At 37.8% G+C, this 23,392-nt stretch overlaps 1 non-coding gene and 1 pseudogene across 1 annotated transcript; both read right to left on the bottom strand.

Annotated features, from left to right (window-relative positions):
- Positions 1 to 12,272: 12,272 nt before the first annotated feature.
- On the bottom strand, positions 12,273 to 12,371 carry LOC132272096 (small nucleolar RNA R71; annotated as a pseudogene).
- An 8,925-nt stretch (positions 12,372 to 21,296) lies between these two features.
- LOC132272118 (small nucleolar RNA R71) lies at positions 21,297 to 21,403 on the bottom strand. Its single transcript, XR_009469968.1, has one exon. It is a non-coding gene; the product is annotated as a small nucleolar RNA R71 (small nucleolar RNA).
- Between the last annotated feature and the right edge of the window lie 1,989 nt (positions 21,404 to 23,392).

The following is a 23,392-nucleotide window of genomic DNA, read 5'->3' as shown; positions in this document are numbered from 1 at the left end:
CGTTAACCTACTCCTCAGTGCCCTGACATAAATATTTTCGACGAGTGACAACCATGATGTTAAACATATGCAAAGAAAGAGGTCAACAACAACACAAGCTATCATGACCAAATGCAACTCATACTATGAAAGCATGAAACACGAAGCAAAACAAGGTATGTAACATACGGTTATACTAAAGCAGTCAAAGAGAGTCCTTTAAACAGTTAAGCACTTAAGCAAATACGTATACATGTCAAACAATGATACTTTTAAACACATAAGCATATAAGCACGGAAACATGTCATACTACTTAGGGTGTTACCAAGAAACACGTAATCGTGTCAAAGCAAGTCAACAAAATCATGATATGCACCCAAAACCCGTCGTCCTAAGGTTTTCGAACCTAGGAGCTCTGATACCACCTGTGACGGCCCTGGTTTTTAGGCAAGTGCATCCTATGATGAACCGAACGTAGATCCAATAATGAATCCAGAATGCATAAGCAAGAAGTAAAACAAAAGTCTTTAGAAATACTACATACCTCTAAGACACCAATGTGACCCTCAATGAGGTCACGGAACCCAAAGAGAACAAATGCGGAAATGATTCTTTTAAAACGAACAAGTATGATCCTAGGGGCAAAATGGTTATTTCATAGATGGAATGGATGCTACCAACCATACCATTGGAAGGACAATGAAAAATAAATGAAAATGGACACAAGAATCGCCAGATTTGGAGCCCGGACGAAAAAGGTATGAATTTAAAATGAAATGTTATTCTCCGATTGGGAGATACTACGACCCTATCTCACTAAAATAGTGATAACTCTAACTATAGTTGGACTTTTGATGAATGGTTGGTACCATTGGAAAAATAACTTCAAGCTCTTGAATTTAGGCTCAAGAATGACCTGAATTGGATTAAAAACGACTAAGATATGCGCCTCTGAAGTTGACAAAACAAAACCACCCAAGAAAAACCAAAAGTTGGAGGCTCCAGGGAGGATCAGCCGGCCGACGGTCGAGGACCAGCCGGCTGAAACCCCATTGTCAGCTGGCCGAACCCCAATGATCAGCCATCTGAAATGCCAAAAATCCCAAAAAGGCTACTGGAATGCAAACTCGATATGTGTCAGCCGGCTGATATCTGCTATCAACTGGCCAATTCACCCTGCTACAATAGAAAAAGCAGCTACAGAGAATGGGGAAGGTGCTCGGTCCATTTCTAAGGTCCTACATGCATTCCATTTGATCCGAATAAACTTCAAAACATTCCCTCGCCTCATGCAAGCATCCAAAACATGCTAATTCAAAGAGAAACTTGAAATATGCTCTCTTGCATGAAATTTGCATGAAAAATTCATAAATGATCCTAAAATAGTTTAAAAGTTGAAATCCATGTGTTTTGTGAGATGTGATCATGCTCGCATGCGTAAAATGATAAAGTAGATGCGCTACAATGGCCTACAGCCTCATGGCATGTCATATTCAAAATATAACCCTTCAATGCATGAAATTCTATATATTCCATAAACAAACAATGAATTTAAGCAAGCATACTTGTCATATAATTGTTCTTAGCCCTTGGCCTCATTACATGTGCCTTCAAAGAGTATCAAAAGGTGCACTTAAGTGCACATTACATAATTAGAACAATAATTACAAGTTTTAATACATTAAACCAAAAAGGAAGCACGATATGCTAACAAGTGCATATTCAATATCACCAAAAATACTCCAAGAAATCAAGTAGTCTAAGAGTGTTGTGTATCCCACAATAATACTTCTTTACCTGAAAAACAACCCGGTAACTTTGGGGTGAGTAAAGAAGTTTACTCGTAAAGAATAAGCATGCATAAGTCCAACTTACTACAAAGTTTACAATTCAATACAATTTAATCCATGCTATTAAAATGACATTGGAACTTTCACATAGCATAATGAGAAGCAATTTCACAAGGTTATCAACGTAGAATTTAAAGAGTGAAATCAACTAAAGTGGATACTTAGATATCGCAGGACTAAAACCGTACTCTTGGGATCATTTTAAGGCTATTAACCCATGGGTACCTTCCCCTAGTGCGCATAATAGTATAGGGAGCTCTCTATCTCCCATACTAGAACCAAGTCCTAGCCAAGTCAAGTTTCTTGATGATATCCCAAGTTTCTAAAGTCAACAAGTTGAGCAACAAGTCATGATATGTGGTAAAAACACAACAAAAGCTCCATGAATTACATGACTAAATTATTAGATCGATAAAATAGAAATTAAGTAAACTAACTAAGTAATTTCTCTAGATTTCAAGAGTTATCCAAATTATTCTAATTAAATATAAAACAAGGAGTAACTCATAGCCATGCCATTTATCAAGTCTAAAATGGAATTCAAGCATGGTACAATTAAGTAGAATTTAAATCAACTTAATTTAATTAATTCTCTAGATTTAAAAGCACATTTAAATCATGCCAAATTAATATACAACAAGGATTAAGTCATGGCCATGCCATATATCAAATCTAAAATGAGTTATATACAAGCTATAATTAATCATTAATTTCTCATTTCAATACAAGACATGCATACAACTAAATATCACTACAAAAGCAATTAATTCACTTAGATAATAAACTAGAACACCCCCTACCTCAATAGAGAATTGTATCTTTATAATCCAAGGCAACCAAGCTTAAAGATAGAAAATCAAACAAGGGTTTTATAGAGGAGAGTAAGAGGAAACTAAAGTACTCCAAGCTTAAAGGTCTTAGGTGGGTGGAAGGGCACCAAAATGAAGCTTAGAGCCTTGAATCAAGCTTTACTCCAATGGTGGCCAAGTTAGGGTTTGAGAAGAAAGAGAAGAAATGAAAAAATGAAATGAAAACCTTAAGTTAAATGTGGTGGGATTCTCCACTCATTAGGTGCTCTTGCACTACCTCTCACACACACACTTGCAAGACTAAATGTGAGACCTACACTTGTCATGAATCTAAGTAAACTCCCAAGATTTAATTTTATGCCTACACTTGTCAACCATCCATGCCAACAAGTGCTCCTATCCTAGGCCAACAAATAGGTGAATCTCCACCCTCCATGTGCCAAGAGATTAAGCCTCCAAGTGGTTCCACCACAAGATCAACAAGTGGCACCATGAGAGTGTGACACTTGTCATATTTTTTGAAAATTGCAAAAAGGTCTTTTTTTAAAATATCTTCGAAATTAAATTGGAAAATGGTCCCTAAGACGAAAAATAATTACTTTGTATAATTACACTAAAACCCCAAAAGTTAATAATATTACCAAAAAGTTATGCATCCATGCCCTTTGCAAGAAAAAGTAAACATTTAGCATACTTTTCTACGAAAGTAAAAATGTAAATATAATGAAAATTAAATATCATGGGTGTATCCTAGGCCGGAATCAAATCTAAGCGCAAAAAGTGAGGTTATGCAAGTTAAAACAAAAATTGAGAAAAGAACGAAATAGGGAAAAAGACGAAAAAAGAATTTGCCGAAAAAAAAGAGGAAGGAAATGACCGGGTCATTACAACAAGAGTAGGATTTAACAACCTACGACCATGCATGCACAAACAAAACAAAAACACACAACAAGTAAGTAGCAATCACTTCACCTCCGCAACAAATCAACAATCAACAATCCTCCACATATAATGATCCCATACTCCCCTGCTTTGAACAATATGCAAAAAAAAATTAAATTACCTTCACGCAGGCTCATAATCTAACTAAAAAAATAAAGACTTGCCTCCACGTGGGCTCACGATATAACTAGAGAAAGAGTTTAGAAAAGCTCACAAAGGATCCTTAAGCAACTTCAATTTGTTTTTTAATTTTTTTTTTCTTTGCTTTGCTTTGCAATTTTTTAATTTTTGAGCTTTGTATGCTCTTGCTTAGCTGTGCTTGGCTTCTTTTGCTTCTTTTGTTTTTCAATTTCCCTTTACTTCACCTTCTTGGCTCAATTCACCTAGCCAATCAAGAACAAACACAATAAGTGACCAAAATAAAATAAAAATAACGACAAGATCAAAAGAGTACTAATTCCTAATTAATTTTCAAATATGACGATGCCAATCCCCGACAACAACGCCAAAACTTGGTGTGGTCATCCGTACAACCTAAGCTAGAGAAGTGTGTAATATGGCCAAGTTTAAATTTAGAAAATGCCACTACCGCTTCCAACTAAAAATATAGCTAGAGTGAGTATGGATCGTCCCAAGGGAAAGGAGGTGTATTTGTGATTGGAAATCAATATCGGATTAGTAGGTCGAATGATCAAAGATGGTTGGTGATTGATTAATTAAACTACAATGCAATTAAAATTAATGCAAGTAAATAGCAATCTAGAAAATATGGAAAAGATATAGGAGAGAGATCTTGGGGCTTAGAGTCACCACTAAGCTTCACTTCATCAAACACTAGCAATTGTATATTAATGGGGAAATTTAAATTGCAACTTGTGTGTGTGTGACATTAATTGAAACTAAGCATGGATGGCAAATAAGTATAGATTGTCTAGTCAATTTTAATGAAAAGCGCAACCTATCAAATAAGACCAATATCCATTCAATAAAACCACAATTTCTGAACACACAAATATCTAGAAACATGCACTCTTTGCATTCATAAGTATGGAACATCAAGAAACAAGAATGGATTATTCACCTACCTAAGAAATTAAAGCAATTACACTACAACTAGGCTAGAGAGTTTCATTAAGCACAAGAGTGTTCCATTAAGCACCATGCCTTGACCATCACTAGATTAACATCATCAACACACATAGACATGCATCAACTTTATTAAATCTAGAGACAAAAACATGAACATTAATTATAGCATACATAAACATATGACTAGAGCCAAATGATCAATTGAAAGCATTAATCCATACAAATCAAGTAGAAATCACAAGATCTATATTTATTCATGGTCAAAACATCTATTACAACTAAAATCCCCAAAAATACACAAAAGCTAGGTTTGAGAAGCAAGCCTAGGGGCTATCTCTAGCCCCAAGAGAAGGATTTAGCCACTCATTGTAGTGGTCATGGAATCCTCATGGGCTAGCTTAGAGGTTGGCATCATCATCGTCATCCTTGCTTTCTTCCCAAAACCCTAGTTCTAGAGAGAGGAAAAGTATTTTCTATAATTGGTAATATCTATCTATGATGGTATGATGCAATAATGTTCAATAAATCAATTACACACTCCTTTGAGTAAGGACCAAGTCAGAATTATAGCCTACAATTAAAGGAAATTCGCAGCTACACAAGTTAGGTAGAAATAGAAATCGGCGCGCTCGGGAATTAAACAGCTCACTGCCAGCAGACATTTCGATCGATCAAAGATTCTCGATCGATCAGACACTTAGCTTCGATCGATCAAAGCTAACGTGGCTTAAAAATATCTTCTAGGCTTTATCCAATTGGCTGAGCTGGCATCGCCTCATTTCGATTGATTGTAAACCTCTTCGATCGATCGGGACTTCCTTTCGATCAATCGAAATTCCCCTGTTGCATTTTTCTTGGCTTCTTTCCAACTTTGCTCATTAGCTCCAGAATTGAGCTAAATGACTCTTGTTAGCCTGTTTGAACTTTATTAACCTGAAATAGGCAAAAACACAAATAAGTATCTAAGACATGAAAGTAAGATAGATGAATGGACTAAAATACCCTAGCTTAGGTGCTAAAATGCATCACATTTGAGCACTAATCAATTTCATTTGCCTTGCTTTACTCCTTTTCAAGAGAGGTGGATGCTTTTAAAGCATCTAAAAATGGAGCTTTAGGCTCAAAAGCTTTTTCAAAATCATTCTTTGAAACATTTTCAACAATGGATTCTTTCACAATCAAGGAAGGAGGAATAGGATGTGAGACGGGACGGGTGTCAACTTTGGATTGCACCAGTTCACTCTCTTCATTGGAACCACCAACTTGGTTGTCAATAACTCTTCCACTTCTCAAAGTGGTCACCGCATTCACATGTTCAAGTGTATGACCTTCTGAAGAGGAATTGGTCTCTACAACAAATTGTTGCTTGGGTGGTGGATTCAAAGGCATTTTCCCTTTCTCCCTAGCATTCAATGTGCTAGCTATATGCCCGACTTGGGTTTCTATCTTTGCAATCGATTGGGAGTGAGAATGAAACAATTGGGTATTTGTCTCCAAAGTACCCAAAGCGGATAAAACTTTTTCTTCAAATGCGGGACTCCTTGAATTTCCTTGAGAATATGATGATTGGTTTGGAAAATGAGAATTTAAAAATTGGTTTCCATGTGATGCTTGATAAGATGAGCGATAACCTTGGGAACCTTGGCCTTGCATCGGGGGCGGAACATACTTACTTTGGAAACCACTTTGGGGAGGGTTTGAGCCTTCCCCTTGGCATTTCCAAAAGAAGTTTGGATGGTTCCTCCACCCTATATTGTAGTAAATGCCATAGGGATTATTCCCCTTGTTAACAAAAGCGGCATTCACTTGTTCATGGTGTTCACTTTGCACATATCCATATGAACAATTGGAAGTAGAATGTAAAACACTAGAATAAGTTATGCATGATTAATTAGAAGGATGATGAGTATGATTAGGGGAAGAAGACACTTAGTTGGCCGAACTTTGGTTGATAAAAAATTGATCAAACTTTTCAGAAAAGGAATTCACTTCGGTGGCTATATCATTAGAATGGTTAACTTGATATAATCTGACATTCTTCCTTCCACCTACATTTCTACCATTTTTAGATGACAAAGATCAATGTAGTGAATTCTCACTCATGCTCTCATATAAGCGCCACACATTATCTTTATGCCTATCAAGATAAGAACCACCCATAGAAGCATTAACCATACCTTTACGGTTGTCCGACAAACTTTCAAAGAAGAATTGAACTAATTGCCATTTAGGAATGTCATGGTATGGACATTTCCTAAGCAAATTGTTCAATCACTTCCATACCTCATGAAACAATTCCCCATCCCCTTGTGAGAATTCATGAATTGAAGTTCTCATTGAATTGGTCTTTGGCACCAGATAGTACTTTTTCAAGAACTCTTGTTACATCTCTGCCCAAGAAGTTATCAAAAAAGGTCTTAAATTGTTAAACCAATATTTTGTTTTGTCTTTAAGGGTGAAAGGGAAGAATTTAAACCTTTTAACTTCTTCCAGCATGTCCGTGTATTTCACGATGGAACACACTTCAAGAGATTCATCCAAATGCTTATAAGGCTCTTCACTTGGTAGCCCATGGTAATTGGGAAGCATTTGAATTGTTTGTGGTTTAATCTTATAATGGTGTGCTCTAAATGGAGGAAGTTGGATGCATGTTGGTGTATTATACTCATTGGGCACATAATGGTCTCTTAAGCAAGGGAAGGATTCACAATTGGTGGCTCTACACGAGCACCATGATTTGCTTAAACAATGGGAGGTAGAGGTGGTATAAAAAATGGCCTAGGAATTCTCATTGGAACTTAGCCTTGTTGTTGTGGAATGAAGGGTCTAGGCATGCTTAATGGTACTAGCATGTTTTCAAGTTGTTAATGCACATTAGGGTGAAGAATGCCTTGCTGGTCGATGTGACCATGGTCCTCAACATGGTCCTCATTATGTTCCTCCATTGATGAAATGGAGTCACTAGAATTACCCCTTCCCCTTGGATGACGAACAATGGATTCAAGAATAAAAGTCAATGGGACAAGAGTAGGATTCAAAGACCTATGACCATGCATGCACAATCAAAACAAACAACAACTCAACAACAACCAAGTAGCAAACACTTCTTCCCCACAATAAGTCAATCAACAAACCTCCACATACATTGATCCCATACTCCCATGCTTTCAACAATATGCAAGAAAATAAATTACCTCCTCACGGGCCGACGATTTAACTAAGAAAATAAAACTTGCCACCACGCGGGCCGACGATTTAACTAAGCAAGAGAGTTAGAAAAGCTCACAAAGGGTCCTTAAGCAACTTCAAAATATTTTTAATTTTTTACCTTGCTTTGCTTTGCAATTTTTTTATCTTTAGCTTTTTATGTTTTTGGCTTAGCTTAGCTTACTTACTTCTTTGTTTTAGAATTCCTTTGTTTCACTTTCCTTGGCTCCAAGTACCTAGCCAAACAAGAACAAACACAATAAGTACACAAAGTAAAATAAAAGAAAAACAAGATCAAATTAGTACTAATTCCTAATTAATTCCAAAATACAGCTTTGCCAATCCTCGTATAGAATTTCACTACCACTACTAACTATTAATATAGCAAGAGTGAGTAGGGATCGTCCCAAGGGAAATGCAAGGTACTTTGGAATCAATGTTAGATTAGTAGGTCAAACGATCAAAAGAGGATTTGATTTGATTAATTAAACTATTGGTTCAATTAAAACAATGCAATTAAGTGACAATCTAGAATTTAGATAAAGTAATATGAGAGAAAGGTCTTGGGGCTTAGAGTTCACCACTAAGTTTCACTTCACCAAACACTAGCAATTGTAAATTAATGGGGAAATTTATGTTGTAAAATGTGTGTGTGTGTGTGTGTCACCAATTGAAAACTAAGCATGGATGGCAAATAAGCATGACTGTCTAATTAATGTAGTGAGTAGCATAACCCATCAAATGAGACCATTAACCAGTCAATTAAACCATAATTAGTGTACACACAATAATCTAGATAAATGTACTTCTTGCACTCATAAGTATGGAATATCAAATAACAAGAATGGATTATCCACTTATCCAGGAAACTAAAGCAATTACATTACAACTATGCTAGTAACATGAAAATTAAGCTAATTAAACTAAGGATGTGGCACAATCTATCAAGAAGTAAGTATGAACCATCAAATAAATTACAAGAGTAATCAATTAAGCACCATGCCTTGACCATCACTAGATTAACAACATCAACACACATAGACATGTATCAATTTTATTAAATCTAGAGAAAAGCACATGAACATTCATTCTAGCATACATAGACATATGGAAACCCTCACGAGACTTCATTCGTCCACTAGGGGTAACCTAGGGGTTTAAAAGGCTTGTTGCATATGCTAAATGCAATCGTGTTCCCTACAAAAGTGGCATTATCCATTTATTATTTTCTAGTTCACACTTGTATAGTTATTCATTTCATTCATTTACTTTGTAGTTCATTGCTAGAGACTAGCAATATTTAAGTTTGGGGGTGTGATGAGCGCTGAAAAGTGCGCATTTAAACCCCTTAAGCTTAGGTATTCTAGGACCTTTATATATCTTACTTTCCCGTTTTAGACTAATTTCATGTTATTGCCCTTTTTAGGTGATTATCCCCAAAATAAGCTAATTCAGCCAAATAAGAGCTTAAAAGAAGCTAACTCAAGCTGGATGGAAGAAAGGAGCAAAGTGGAAGCAGATTGAAGCAAAGTATGGAAATTCAGCAGGTTCGATCGATCACAACTAAACTTCGATCGATCAAAAGTTCATTGATCTAGACTCTTCAAGATGGATCCAAGCTCTTTTGTCCTTATCCAAAGATCCCACAAAGTTCGATCGATCCTCAAATCGATCGAAAAAATTCCATCTTATCCTATTGTACCACCCTACGTACCACTTTTGTCTCATTCCCCAAAATATCTCAAAGCTGTCCTTATCCAAAAAGGCGCCGCCATTGGAGGATCAATCCAGCCAAAGTTTAATAGATCTCAGCCATGTTTGATCGATTACAGCGTAGGTTTGATCGATCGAACCCTCTCAAATTCGAAAAAAAATATATTTCCAACTCATTAAAAGTTATCTCATTGTGCCATCATTGGAGGAGCCCTTATGTACGAGCCTAGACCATTGGGTGTGACATTTGAGCTACCTATATAAGGAATTTGAGCCACTTTTTCACATATGCTTTGGTAGATAGTTTTTGAGAGTCTTAGATACAATTCTTAGAGAGGAAGAAAGAGAAGAGGAGGCTAGAGACATTCTTGAGAGGTTTTCCATTCTCAAGAAGAAGAGCACTTCTACCATGGAGATAGCCCTTGAGGGTTGGAGGACACCATTCATGAGTGGCTAGACATCTTCTTGGGGCTAGAGTTAGCCCTAAGCATGCTTTCTTTACCTTGATTTATGTATTTTTTAGGAGATTTGTGTTGTAATACATGTTTTGACATATTTATATACATAGATCTTGTTTATTCAATGATTTGTGTGGTTTAATTCTTCCAATTAATCATTTCATTCTATCCATATGTCTATGTATGATAAAATAGATGTTCATGTGTTTATCTCTATCTCTTGTGTTGTTGATGTATGTCTATGTGTGTTGATGCTATAGATTTAGAGATTGTCAAGACATAATACTTTATAAAATGCTCTTGTAGTTTATTTGATGGTTCATACTCATTTTTTGATGGATTTTGCCTCTCCCTTAGTTTAATTAGTTTAAATTTCCATGTCATTAGCTTAGATGTAGTGTAGCTACCTTACTTGTTAAACGAGAGGACAATCCATGCTTGTTGTTTGATATTCCATACTTATGAATGCAAGTAGTATATTTCTCTAATTATGTGATGTGTTTGGATTGTGAGCTTAAAGAAGGATTAATGACTTAGTTTGATGTATTGTGTTATTTATTGTGTTGTTTAGACAATATATACTTAATTGGTCATCCATGCTTGTTAAAACAACCACACACACTCACTATTGTTGCAACATATGTTTTCCCCCTCATTAATTATGAATTGAGTGTATAGAAAGGTGATGCTTAGTGGTGATTTCTAAGTCCCAAGATCTCTCTCTCTTGGTTTATCTATCCTTTAATTACTTTTTTTGTATTGATCTTGTTTAATCTTAATTGTAGTTTAATCAACCAAACAACCTACCTTTGATCACTCGACCTACTAACCCTAAGCATTGTTCCATTACTAGTAGCCCTTCAATCCCTTGGGACGATCCCTACTCACCCTTGCTATATTTTTAGTTAATGGTAGTAGTGGCATTTATAAATGTAAAACTTGGCTACATTGCACATTCACTATCTTTTGCACATCTTTAGACGTTGGTGTCTAGACAACACCAAGTTTTTGGCGCCGTTACTGGGGATTCAATTAGCAACGCTGTGTTTTGGAAACAATTAGAGATTAGTACTCTTTTGATCGTGTCTTTTCTTTATTTTTATTTTTGGTTACTTATTGTGTTTGTTCTTATTTGGCTAGGTGAAATTGAGCAAAGAGGTTAAGCAAAGGAGAATTCAAATCAAGGAGCTAAGCTAAGCACAAAAAGGACTAAAAATCTAAAAAAATGCAATGCATAGCAAAGCTTGGAAGTTGAAAATGAATTGAAGTTGCTTAAGGACCCTTTGTGAGATCTTTCTAACTCAAGCTCTAGTTAAATCATCGGCCCGCGTGGAGGCTTGTTTTTCATTTCTTAGATAAATCGTAAGCCCACGTGGAAGCAATTTACTTTACTTTGCATGTTGTTTAAGCATGGGAGCATGGGATCATTGAATGTGGAGATTTGTTGATTGAATTATTGCGGGGGTGAAGTGATTGCTACTTGCTTGTTATTTGCTTTGCTAGTGTATGCATGGTCGTAGGTCATTGATTCCTACTCTTGTCCCTCCTAATTTTCATCTTGAATCGGTTGTTCGTAATCCTAGGGGGAGACGTAGTTTTCATCACTCCATTTCACCAATGGAGGATTTGAATGACGACCATATGAAGGACCTTGGTCACATAGACTAACAAGGAAACCTCCACCCTAACGTACATCATGAAAATGTTCAAGTACCATTAGGCATGCCTAGACCATTCATTCACCCACAACAACAAGGCTAAGTTCCATTGGGAATGCCTCGGCCAATATTTACTCCACAACCCCCCATAGTTCAAACTAATCAAGGTGTTCGTTTAGCACCACCAATTGCGAATCCTCCCATTGCATTAAGAGACCATTATGTGCCAAATGAATACAATGCACCCACTTGCTTCAATTGCCTCCATTCAAAGCATATCACTATGAAATTAAACCACAAATTATTCAAATGCTTCCAAACTATCATGGACTTCCTAGTGAAGAACCTTATAAGCATTTGGATGAGTGTCTTGAAGTGTATTCCACCGTGAAATACACAGACATGCCGGAAGAAGTGTTAAGGCTTAAAATTTTTCCTTTTACCCTTAAAGACAAGGCAAAATATTGGTTCAACAATCTTAGGCCTTTTTCGATAACTTCTTGGGCAGAAATGCAACAAGAGTTCTTAAGAAAGTACTATCTAGTTTCTAAGACCAATGCCTTGAGAACTTCAATTAGAGAATTTTCTCAAAGGGGTGGGGAAATGTTTCAGGAGGCAAGGGAAAGGTTTAATGATTTGCTTAGAAAGTGCCCTCATCATGACATACCTAAGTGGCAACTAGTCCCATATTTCTTTGAAAGTTTACCGGATAATCACAAGGGTATGGTTGATACATCCATGGGTGGTTCTTATCTTGATAAGCATGAAAATGATGTGTGGCAATTGTATGAAAGTATGAGTGAAAATTCCATGCATAGGTCCTTATCTTCTAAAAATGGTAGAAACCTAGGTGGAAGGAAGAATGTCGGCTTGTATCAAGTTGACAACTCCAATGACATAGCCGCCGAGATGAAATCCTTGTCTCAAAGGTTTGATTAATTTTTTATTAACCAAAATTCGGCAAATCAAGTATCTTCTTCCCCTACTCATATTCATCATCGTGTATCTAATGAATCTTGCATGACTTGTTCAAGTGTCTTACATTCTACTTCCAATTGTCCCCATGGACATGTGCAAAGTGAGCCCCATGAGCAAGTCAATACTACATTTATTAATCAAGGGAATAATCCCTGTGGCACTCATTACAATTCAAGTTGGAGGAACCATCCAAATTTTTCTTGGAAAAGCCAAGGGGAACGCTCAAACCCTCCCTAAAGTGGTTTTCAAAGGAAGTATGTTCCGCCACCAATGCAAGGCCAAGGTTCCCAAGGTTTTAAATCATCATCATTTCAATCACATGGCAATCAATTTTCTAATTCTCATTTTCCTAATCAACCATCATATTCCCAAGGAAACTCTAGGAGTCCTGCCTTTGAAGATAAAGTTTTGACCGCTCTAGGCACTCTAGAGGCGAACACTCAATTGCTTCATTCTCATTCTCAATCCATTGCTAAGCTAGAAACCTAAGTAGGGCAAATAGCTAGTACCTTAAATGTTAGAGAGAAGGGGAAGATGCCATTGAATGCCCCACCAAAGCAACAATGTGTTATGGAGACTCATTCCTCATCGAAAGGGCACACAATTGAGCATGTCAATGCGGTGACAACTTTAAGAAGTAGGAAGATTAAGGACAACAAAGTAGGTGTGTCCAATGAAGAGAGTGAACTGGTGAAACCAAAATTTGACACCCGTCCCATTTTTTATCATATTCCTCTTTCATTGCATATGCATGATCATTCAAATGAGAAAGTGTTAGAAAGTGATTTGAAAAGTGAGTCCAAAATTGATTTGAAAGATAAATTGAACAAAGCTTTGAAAAAGGATTTTAAAAATTCTTGTGTTGAAGACTTTTCAAAGAAAATTTTTGAAAAAGCTTTTGAGCCAAGAGCTCTATTTTTGGATGCCTTGAAATGATCCATTTATCTTGATAAACAAAAGACCAAGACTAATGAAATTATTGAAATGTTTAGGCAAGTGAAGATTAATCTTCCACTTTTGGATGCAATTAAGCAAATTTCGGCTTATGCCAAGTTCTTAAAAGATCTTTGCACCAAAAAGAGGAAGAACAAGAGCCAAGCACCTAGGAAAGTGGTCTTGACCGAGCAAGTAAGCTCAATCTTGCAACATAACACCCTTCCAAAGTTTAAGGACCTCGGTTCGCGAACTACTTCTTGCATTATTGGTGACTATGTCATTAATCGGGCTTTTCTAGACTTAGGAGCAAGTGTTAATCTTCTTCCATACACGGTATATGTTAAATTAGGCTTAGGAGACTTGAAACCAACGTCGGTGGTTTTATAACTTGCCGACCGATCCATCAAAAAGCCTAGGGGTATCATTGAGGATGTCTTGATTAAAATTGATAAATTCTTCTTCCTAGTCTATTTCGATGTCATTGACATGGAACCGGTTCCAAATCCCAAGAGCCAAATTCCCATTATCGTTGGCCGTCCTTTCTTGGCAACCTCAAATGCCAACATCAATTGTAGGACGGGGGTAATGAAAATCTCATTTGGGCATATGAAAGTGAAGTTGAATATCTTCAATCCGACCCCAAATTCATTTGACAAGCATGAAAAAGTGAATGTTGTAGAAAAATGTCTAGATAATGAATGTGAAAGAATGGAATCTTTGCTTGAAACCAAAACTTCAAAAAGTTCAACTTAAACTTGAATTCAAAAAATGATGTTTCAAAATCTTGCTTTGAAAGGGCATGGAAGCCCAAAGATCACATTGACAAAGGACCAACAAATTCCTTTGAACTTAATCCAACAAGTTCTTTAGGGAACCGTTCATTGGATGGAATTCAAAGTACTTATCACCCCGACAAGGAGGGGATGCATTACAAGATATTTGATCCGAGCTAAAAGAACCCAACGTCTTGCTAGAGATGTTAAAGACTAGTAAATACTTCGTAGGGTTTACAACCCTATTCCTCCCTCATTTCTATTTTATCTTTCATTTCTTGCGTCGTCTAGATATGTTTTGGAATTCATACACTTGGCTAGGAATTTTGATTGAGTATGCATGCACTTTCAATATGAAAATAGGCATTTTGTCTAAGTTCGATCAATCTCAAATGAGGTTCAATTGATGGAACACTCATCCCTGCATCCAATCATTGCTCTGTTCCATCGATCTGAAAATTCCTGCATAAATCAGCCATCTGTGTATCGTTCGAGAATTCCTTTGGATCGATCTGAAAGTTCTAAGATCAATCCAACTTTTTCTTGGATCAATCTTCACTCCACACTTAGAAAATTTTTGAGATCCATGAAAAAAAAGGCCTTTCTATGCATCATTCGAACTTCTCTGCAGGTTTTCACCTGTTCGATCGATCGAAGTACCTTTTCGATCGATCTTAGTTTGATTGATCTCTACTTTTTGTTGACCTTGATTTTGACTTTGATTGCATTGTTGTTATTATTTTTATTTTATTTTATTTTATCTTATCTTAAAAACCTTTAAAAGATTTTTATTTTATTTTAAAGAATTTTGATTTTTAATTTCTACTTTTCTTTTCATTTTAAAATTTTCAAAATCCAAAAATTTATATATTTTCTAAAAATTCCAAAAAAATTGTATCTTATGTTATTTTTTCCAAAAAAAAAAAAAAATTGTCGATGTGAGATCGATCTCAACATTTTTAAGATCGATCTTGTTCGATCGATCGAAAATTTTCCTGATCGATTGAACCTGTCGGGAAATGTTTTAAAAAAACAAAACACTAGGGTCATTTAATCGATTCAAAGATTGATCTACAGACCTTCTCAACCCTCGCTGCTGCAAACTATCTCTCTCCCATCTCCGGCGAGCCCTCCGGCGACCTTCCCGAGCCTCGAATCTCTCTCCTTCATCTCAGATCTCATCTTTCTCCTTCATACCACTCCTCTCTCTCGGATTTGGTATGTTCCGAGTTCTCCCCTTGATTTTGACTTTCAATCTACCTATTTGTACTGCTTGCCATGTTAGATCTAGGGTTGCTACGTCTGAATCTTACCATATTTGAATTTTCCATGATTTTATATAAATATGTATATATATAAATATATATATATATATATATAGTTTTGTATATATATTTCATTTTTAATTCAATTTTTGAGTGTCACGGCCCAAACAAGTGACCCATATTGTGTTGTTGATGTGTGAGAGGGCCCCACAAGTTTGCTTGGGTGACCCCGTGCCTTCCACGTCACAGATCTGTGACTTTTCGAATTTCCCATCCCAGTTCGATCGATCGAACTTTTCTCAGATCGATCTCATTTTTGTGATCGATCGAACTTCACAGATTTGCATCCCACACTTCACACACTTTCTTTTGTGATTCCATGCTATCTTATACATGCCTAATGCCTGTGTTTTCCACATTGGATGCATTCCATACTTATATTGTTTAGCATGTTTCACTTGTTGTCACTGTTTATTTAACCCCATCATCACTTGCACAGATTCGTGTCTTGTGTTATCTATCTTATTTGACATGCATGTTTCTATATAATGTGCTTCAATTCTTATTGCCAATACTAACTTATATTGCAAGTGTTTTTCTTTTTATTTTGCAGGCCATGGCTAGGGTCAAGACTGTTGCACGTGGACATTATCATCGCCGAGTCAGGCCCAGATTAAAGGGGCTAGGTGAGACTTCTCATATTCGGGAGCAGCCTGAGCATCAGGCAGGACCATCTCAGGTCCCGGATCCTGAGCAGCCTGAGCAGTTGGAGGATTATACAGAGGCCGATCCAGCTCAGTCCCCATCAGACAGCAGACTATAGTCTTCTGCTTCTACATCTTCATCATCTCATGATGAGGCTGAGCATACACCATCATCTTTTTCATCTCCGCCTCCTGCACAGCTAGACCAGGCCTTAGACCGACCTTTGCCGAGATACTCACGCTTTTAGGTGGCGCATGAGTCGATTTTTGACATTTCTTTCTTCTCCTGGTATATCCTTACCCGGGCAGCCTATGAGGACATTGGCCGCAGGGGCATTTCAGCCATTCTAGCCCCGGTCACTTACCCAGTTTATCCGAGGCTTGTTCGGATGTTCTTCCAGAACCTCCGACCTGCCTCGAGTAATCTAGCGGAGCTGCACACTATAGTGGATGTCCATCATATCCGCATTACAGTGGAGACTCTGGCCTGATCCTACTGATGCCCGCATACCTGCCCTCCTAAGCTTGAGCTCGATTATCCCATTTTGGAGAGAAGGCCTTGTTATACATTTATGGTTGAGGCACTTACAGGCCATTATAGTGAGGGGGACACATTTGCTACTCGCACCTATCTGCCTGATGACCTGTGGTTCTTTGATTCGATCCTGTACCGAAATGTGTTTATGGCCAGCCAAAAGATCCAAAGGCGCGGCGATTATTTGACAGCCCTATATGTTCTCTACACAGGATGCTGGGTTTCTATTCCAGCCCTCTACTAGACTGTGATGATGAAGCTCTATGCCGACTACATTAGCAAGGCCAAGCCCAAGCGGGCTAAGTATCTTTCATTTGGCCATCTTATCACTCAGATCCTTCGGGATCAGCACTATCCATTTCGTCATGATGAGCGCTCAGAGACAGGAGCTTGCCATTTTGGCAAGAAAGACTAGAATAAGAGCTACAATGCTCTTATTAAGAGTCTTCTAGAGGATGCAGTGATAGCAACAGAGGAGGTAGAGGAGGAGGAAATAGCAGCAGCCGCAGAAGCAGCAGGAGAGGTAGAAGCACCAGCAGCAGACGATCTAGCAGTCGATCCGGTTGCAGTCCATATGGACATTGACTTAGAGCAGTATCCTGCAGAGTCGCCAGTTCATTCTCTGAAGCACGCTCAAGATGTACCACAGTTTCCTAATCCAGTCATACTTGAGGCTCCAGTACAGACACCCAGCTCTGGAGAATGTCTCCAGGCTTTGGAGGATGCGGTAGTCTCTATCAGCGCAGACACTGTCTCCAACTGAGCTGACATTTCTTCCCTATGTACGGATGTCATGACTGCACTGCGAGACATATCCCGAGATATCCGTGGAGCGCACCCTGCTCGTCCTACTTCCTCAGCATGATCTTCACATCTCTCTATTACCTGCTTTACATATCTGTGATATTTATTATTTTTGCTACTGTTGTGATATTTTTACAGCCAGTCTGTTGGCCTAAACATTCTAATGTACATTATTTTTAAATTTTTTTTTATTTTTTGCTATATATGTTATATTTTACTATCTTCCGGATGTTATACCTGGTATTAATATATCTGTATTCGATTGACTCCATCAGGTTCACCCCAATGACTTCAGTGAGAGAGAGTGCTGCCCAAATTTTCAAGACCACCCTTTTTCCTCTCTCTCTTTACTTCAATTTCTTATCCCATTTACACTTACATGTCCACTGTGCACTTTTATTATTCCCCTTTGTTATCTAATGATCTTTTATCCAGTGCCATCTTTTCAGGACCATAGTTAATCCCAAGTTTGGGGGGGTTTGATGAGCACTGAAAAGTGCGTATTTAAACCCGTTAAGCTTAAGCATTCTAGTACCTTTATCTATCTTACTTTGCCGTTTTAGACTTATTACGTGTTATTTATATTTTCAGGCACTAATCCCAAAATTGAGCTAACTCAGCCAAATAAGAGCTTAATTGAAGCAATCCTGAGATAAACCAAAGGAGGGAGCAAAGTGGAGAAAAAAAGGAGCAAAAAGGAATCAAAGTTGTGCAGCTGAAAAGCTCGATCGATCCAACTTAGAGTTCGATCGATCAAACATCTATGATCGATCACAGTACTTCTCGATAGATCCAACCTTGGCCTTTGCTGAAATTCCAAGTTCGATCGATCCAACATCACCTTCGATTGATCGAACCCTATTTTGTCCTATTCAAATGATTGATCTTATCCACAGCTGTACGCCTACCAACCACTTTTGTCCTTTTCCGCATAAATATCTTCGAAATATCTCAGCCTTGTCCTTATCCAGAGGAGTCAGACCACTTCGATCGATCCAAGATGCAGTTCGATCGATCGAACCCATCTTCGATCGATCCAAGTTAAGGTTTGATCGATCGAACTTCCTCCAGCGAGAAAAAGTTAAAGTCCAGCTCATTTATTCCGTCCTTCATCCAATCATTGGAGAATATGTCTTGCACGACCACAGCTCATCATAGGGTGTATTTGACCTACCTATATAAGGAATATGATACACTTTTTGGAAAGGGGTCTAGAGTCTCTTGTCACACATTGAAAATCATCTTGGAGGCTATTCTTGGAGAGGAAGAAGGGAGGAAGCTAGAGCAACCATTGGAGGAGATCTTCACCAACAAGGAGCAGCCATGGAGTTAGCCCTTGAGGGTTGGATCATCACTACCATGAGTGGCTAGACATCTTCTTGGGGCTAGAGTTAGCCCCAAGCATGCTTTCTATACTCTAATCTTGTGTATTATTGAGGGATTAGTGTAGTATGATACATCTTGATATTCATGTATATATAAATCTTGATTATTTCATGGTTTGTATGGTTTAATGCTTTCAATTGACTATTATATTCTACCAATATGTCTATGTATGCTAGAGTAGGATATTCATGTGCTTATCTCTAGATTTAGTGTTTTTGATGCATGTCTATGTGTATTGATGCTATAGATCTAGAGATTATCAAGATGATATGCTTAATGAATGCTATTTTGGTTCATTTGATGGTTTATGCCTATTCTTGATGGTTTGTGCCTCTCCCCTAGTCTAGGTAGCTTTATTTTCATGCTAGTAGTGTAGATTTAGTGTAGTGGTAGTATAATGTTAGATGGGAGGACAATCTACTCTTGATGTTTGATGTTCCATGCTTGTGAGTCCAAATGGCATATTCCTCTAATATTGTGTTGCATGTGGATTGTGAGCTTAATGAAGGATTAATGACTTGTTTTGATCTATTGTGCTATCCCCATGTTGTCTAGACAATATATGCTCTATTGTTTAGATATATTGTGCTCTTCACATGATGTTTAGACAATACTTACTTGATTTGTCATCCTTGCCAATTGAATCAACCTAATGCACACACACACTTATCATATTGCAACACATCCATTACCCTCAATTGATCACTTGTTAGTAGTATAGAAAAGTATTGCTTGGTGGTGATCTCTACACCCCAAGACCTCTTTCTCTCTTGTTTACCTCATATTATTTTATTTAGTTGAATTCAATTTAGCTTAATCAACCAAACAACCAATTGTGTGATCACTCGACCTACTAACCCTAATTACCATAGTTTCACAATTCGATACACCATCAAATCCCTTGGGACGATCCCTACTCGCCCTATCTATATTTTATATAGAGAAAGGTAGTAGTGGCTTTCTATAAATGTAAAACTTGGCCACCTCCTAAATTCACACGCAACTCTTCAAGCTTGACTTGGTATCGTGACCCTTGTAAAAGAGGAACCGGTCAGTTTTTGGCGCCGTTGCCGGGGATTTTAAATTGGCAACGTCGAATTGTGAAATTCAATTAGGATTAGTACTCTTTTGATCGTGTCTTTACTTTTTTTTATTTTCTGTTTTTGATTACTTATTAAGTTTGTTCTTCATTTACAAGGTGCATTGAGCAAGGAGCTAGCAAAGTACTTCCAAGCTAAGGAGCAAAGCAAAGCAAAGGAAAAATGCTTAAAATGAAAAATTGCTAAGTAAAATTGCTAAGCTAAGCTTTTAATTTTAGAGTTGAAGTGCTAAAGGACTATTGTGAGACCTTCTTACTCAATCTCCTTAGTTAAATCGGGGGCCCACGTGGAGGCATTTATTTGACCTACATTGCATTTGAAAATTGTGGTTGTGAAGTTTAATTGCATTGTTGAGAAAGTTGCTTATTCGTGTTGTATTGTGCATGCATGGTCATCGTTCATTGAGACCTACTCTTGTCCCTCTTGATTTGCATTTAGAATCCACTATTAGGAATCCAAGGGGAAGAGGAAGTTCACATAGAACCAATCTACCAATGGACGCTCTCAATGATGATCATGTTGAAGACCTTGGTCACATAGACCAACAAGGCATCCTTCACCCTAATGTGCAAAATGATAATATGCAAGTTCCATTAGGCATGCCTAGGCCATACATTCATCAACCTCCTCAACAACAAGGCCAAATTCCAATGGGAATTCCAAGGCCAATGTATGCACCATAACCCCCCATCATTAATCAAGCTCGATATAACCAAGGTGTCCATGTTGCACCTCAAATTGCTAATCCACCACTCTCATTGAGAGATCACTATGTGCCAAATGAGTATAATGCACCCACATGCATTCAATTGCCACCATTTAGAGCACACCATTATGAGATTAAAGCACAAACTATCCAAATGCTACCTAACTTTCATGGACTTCCTAGTGAAGAACCTTACAAGCATTTGGATGAGTTTCTTGAAGTTTGTTCTACCGTTCGATACACGGACATGCCGGAAGAAGTTTTAAGGCTGAAACTTTTTCCATTCACCCTTAAAGATAAGGCGAAGTATTGGTTTAACAACCTTAGGCCTTTTTCTATAACTTCTTGGGCAGAAATGCAATAAGAATTTTTGAAAAAGTACTATCCGGTTTCGAAGACCAATGCTATTAGAACCGCCATTAGAGAATTCACACATGGGGAGGGAGAAACTTTCCACGAGGCATGGGAACGCTTCAATGAATTGCTTAAGAAGTGTCCTCACCATGACATGCCTAAATGGCAATTGGTCCAATTCTTCTTTGAAAGCTTATCGGACAATTATAAAGGCATGGTTGATGCTTCAATGGGAGGTTCTTATATAGACCGGCAAGAGGAAGACGTGTGGCGTCTTTATGAGAGCATGAGTGAAAACTCTTTGCATAGAACATTGTCATCTAGGAATGGTAGAAATTCTCAAGGTAGGAAGAGTGTTGGCTTACATCAAGTTGACCACTCAAATGATATAACCACCGAGATGAAGTCTTTATCTCAAAAGTTTGATCAATTGATCAATCAAAACTTGGCGAATCAAGTGTCTTCCTTTCCTAACCATTCTCCTAGAGCTCAAAATGAATCATGTATGACTTGTTCTAGTGTTCTTCATTCTACTTCTAATTGTCCTCATGGACAAATTCAAAATGAACCCGTTGAGCAAGTTAATGCAACATTTGTGAACCAAGGGAACAATCCTTATGGTAACCATTACAATCCCGGTTGGAAGAATCATCCTAATTTTTCTTGGAAAAACCAAGGGGAGGGCTCGAACTCTTCCCAAGGCGGTTTTCAAGGGAAATACATTCCACCTCCACTTCAAAACCAAGGATCCCAAGGTTCAAGACCATATAACTCACAAGGAAATCAATTTGTTAATTCTCATTTTCCTAACCAATCATATTCTCAAGGAAATTCTAGAGGTTTCGCTTTTGAGGAAAAGGTTTTAAATGCTTTGGGCACTCTAGAAGCAAATACTCAATTGTTGCACTCTCATTCTCAATCAATTGCCAAGCTAGAAACCCAAGTAGGGCAAATAGCTGAAACACTTAATGCTAGAGAAAAGGGAAAGATGCACATGAATGCCCCAATCAAACAACAATGTGTTGTAGAAACCAAATCCTCATTGGAAGGGCATAATGTTGAGCATGTCAATGCGGTAACAACCTTGAGAAGTGGTAGGGTAGTAGACAATCAAGTTAGAATGCCTAATGAAGAGAGTGAACCGGTACAACCTCAAGTTGTCACCCGTCCCGTTCCACACACTATTCCTCCTTCATTGCTTGTGCATGATCTTGAGAATGGGAAGCCCTCAAATTGTGAGTTGAAAGATGATTTCCAAAGAGATTCATTGAAAACAGTGTTGAAACATGTGTTTGAGAAAAGTTCTTTGAAAAATGTTATTCATGATTCTTCTTTGAAAAGTGATTTGAAATCCAATGAATCGAACAAGTCCAATGTTGAAAATTCTTTGGAAGAAAATGCTGAAAGAGTTTTTGAAAAAGCTCCATTTCCGGACGCCTTGAAAGGGTCCATTTCAAAAGAAAGGCAAAAGACCAAGAACAATGAGATAATGGATATGTTTAGGCAAGTCACAGTCAATCTTCCACTTTTGGATGCAATTAAGCAAATTCCGGCTTATGCCAAATTCTTGAAGGACTTATGTACCCAAAAGCGGAAGAACAAGAGCCAAACATCAAAAAAGGTGGTCTTAACCGAACAAGTGAGTTCCATTCTACAACACAACACTTTGCCAAAGTTTAAGGACCCCGGTGCACCTACAACATCTTGTGTCATTGGTGAACATGTCATCAACCGGGCACTTCTTGACTTAGGGGCTAGTGTTAACCTTCTTCCCTATTCGGTTTATGTCAAATTGGGCCTAAGTGAATTGAAACCGACGTCGGTGGTTTTACAACTTGCTGACCGATCCATTAAGAAGCCTAGGGGGATAATTGAGGATGTGTTGATTAAGATTGATAAGTTCTTCTTCCCAGTTGACTTTGTCATCATTGACACGGAACCGGTGCCCAATCCAAAGAACCAAATTCCGGTTATCCTTGGCCATCCTTTCTTGGCAACCTCAAATGCCAACATAAATTGTAGGACGGGGATAATGAAGATTTCTTTTGGGCACATGCGAGTGAAGTTGAACATCTTTAACCCCACACCCAATCCATTTGACAAATATGAGGAAGAGGTTAATGTGGTAGAGGAATATCATGATCT

This window comes from Cornus florida, unplaced genomic scaffold, assembly GCF_030987335.1.
Source record: "Cornus florida cultivar Cherokee Brave unplaced genomic scaffold, ASM3098733v1 CherokeeBrave_3.0.0_Hap2_Chr08, whole genome shotgun sequence".
NCBI classification, from domain to species: Eukaryota; Viridiplantae; Streptophyta; class Magnoliopsida; order Cornales; family Cornaceae; genus Cornus; species Cornus florida.
This window is presented reverse-complemented; position numbering and strand designations above follow the sequence as displayed.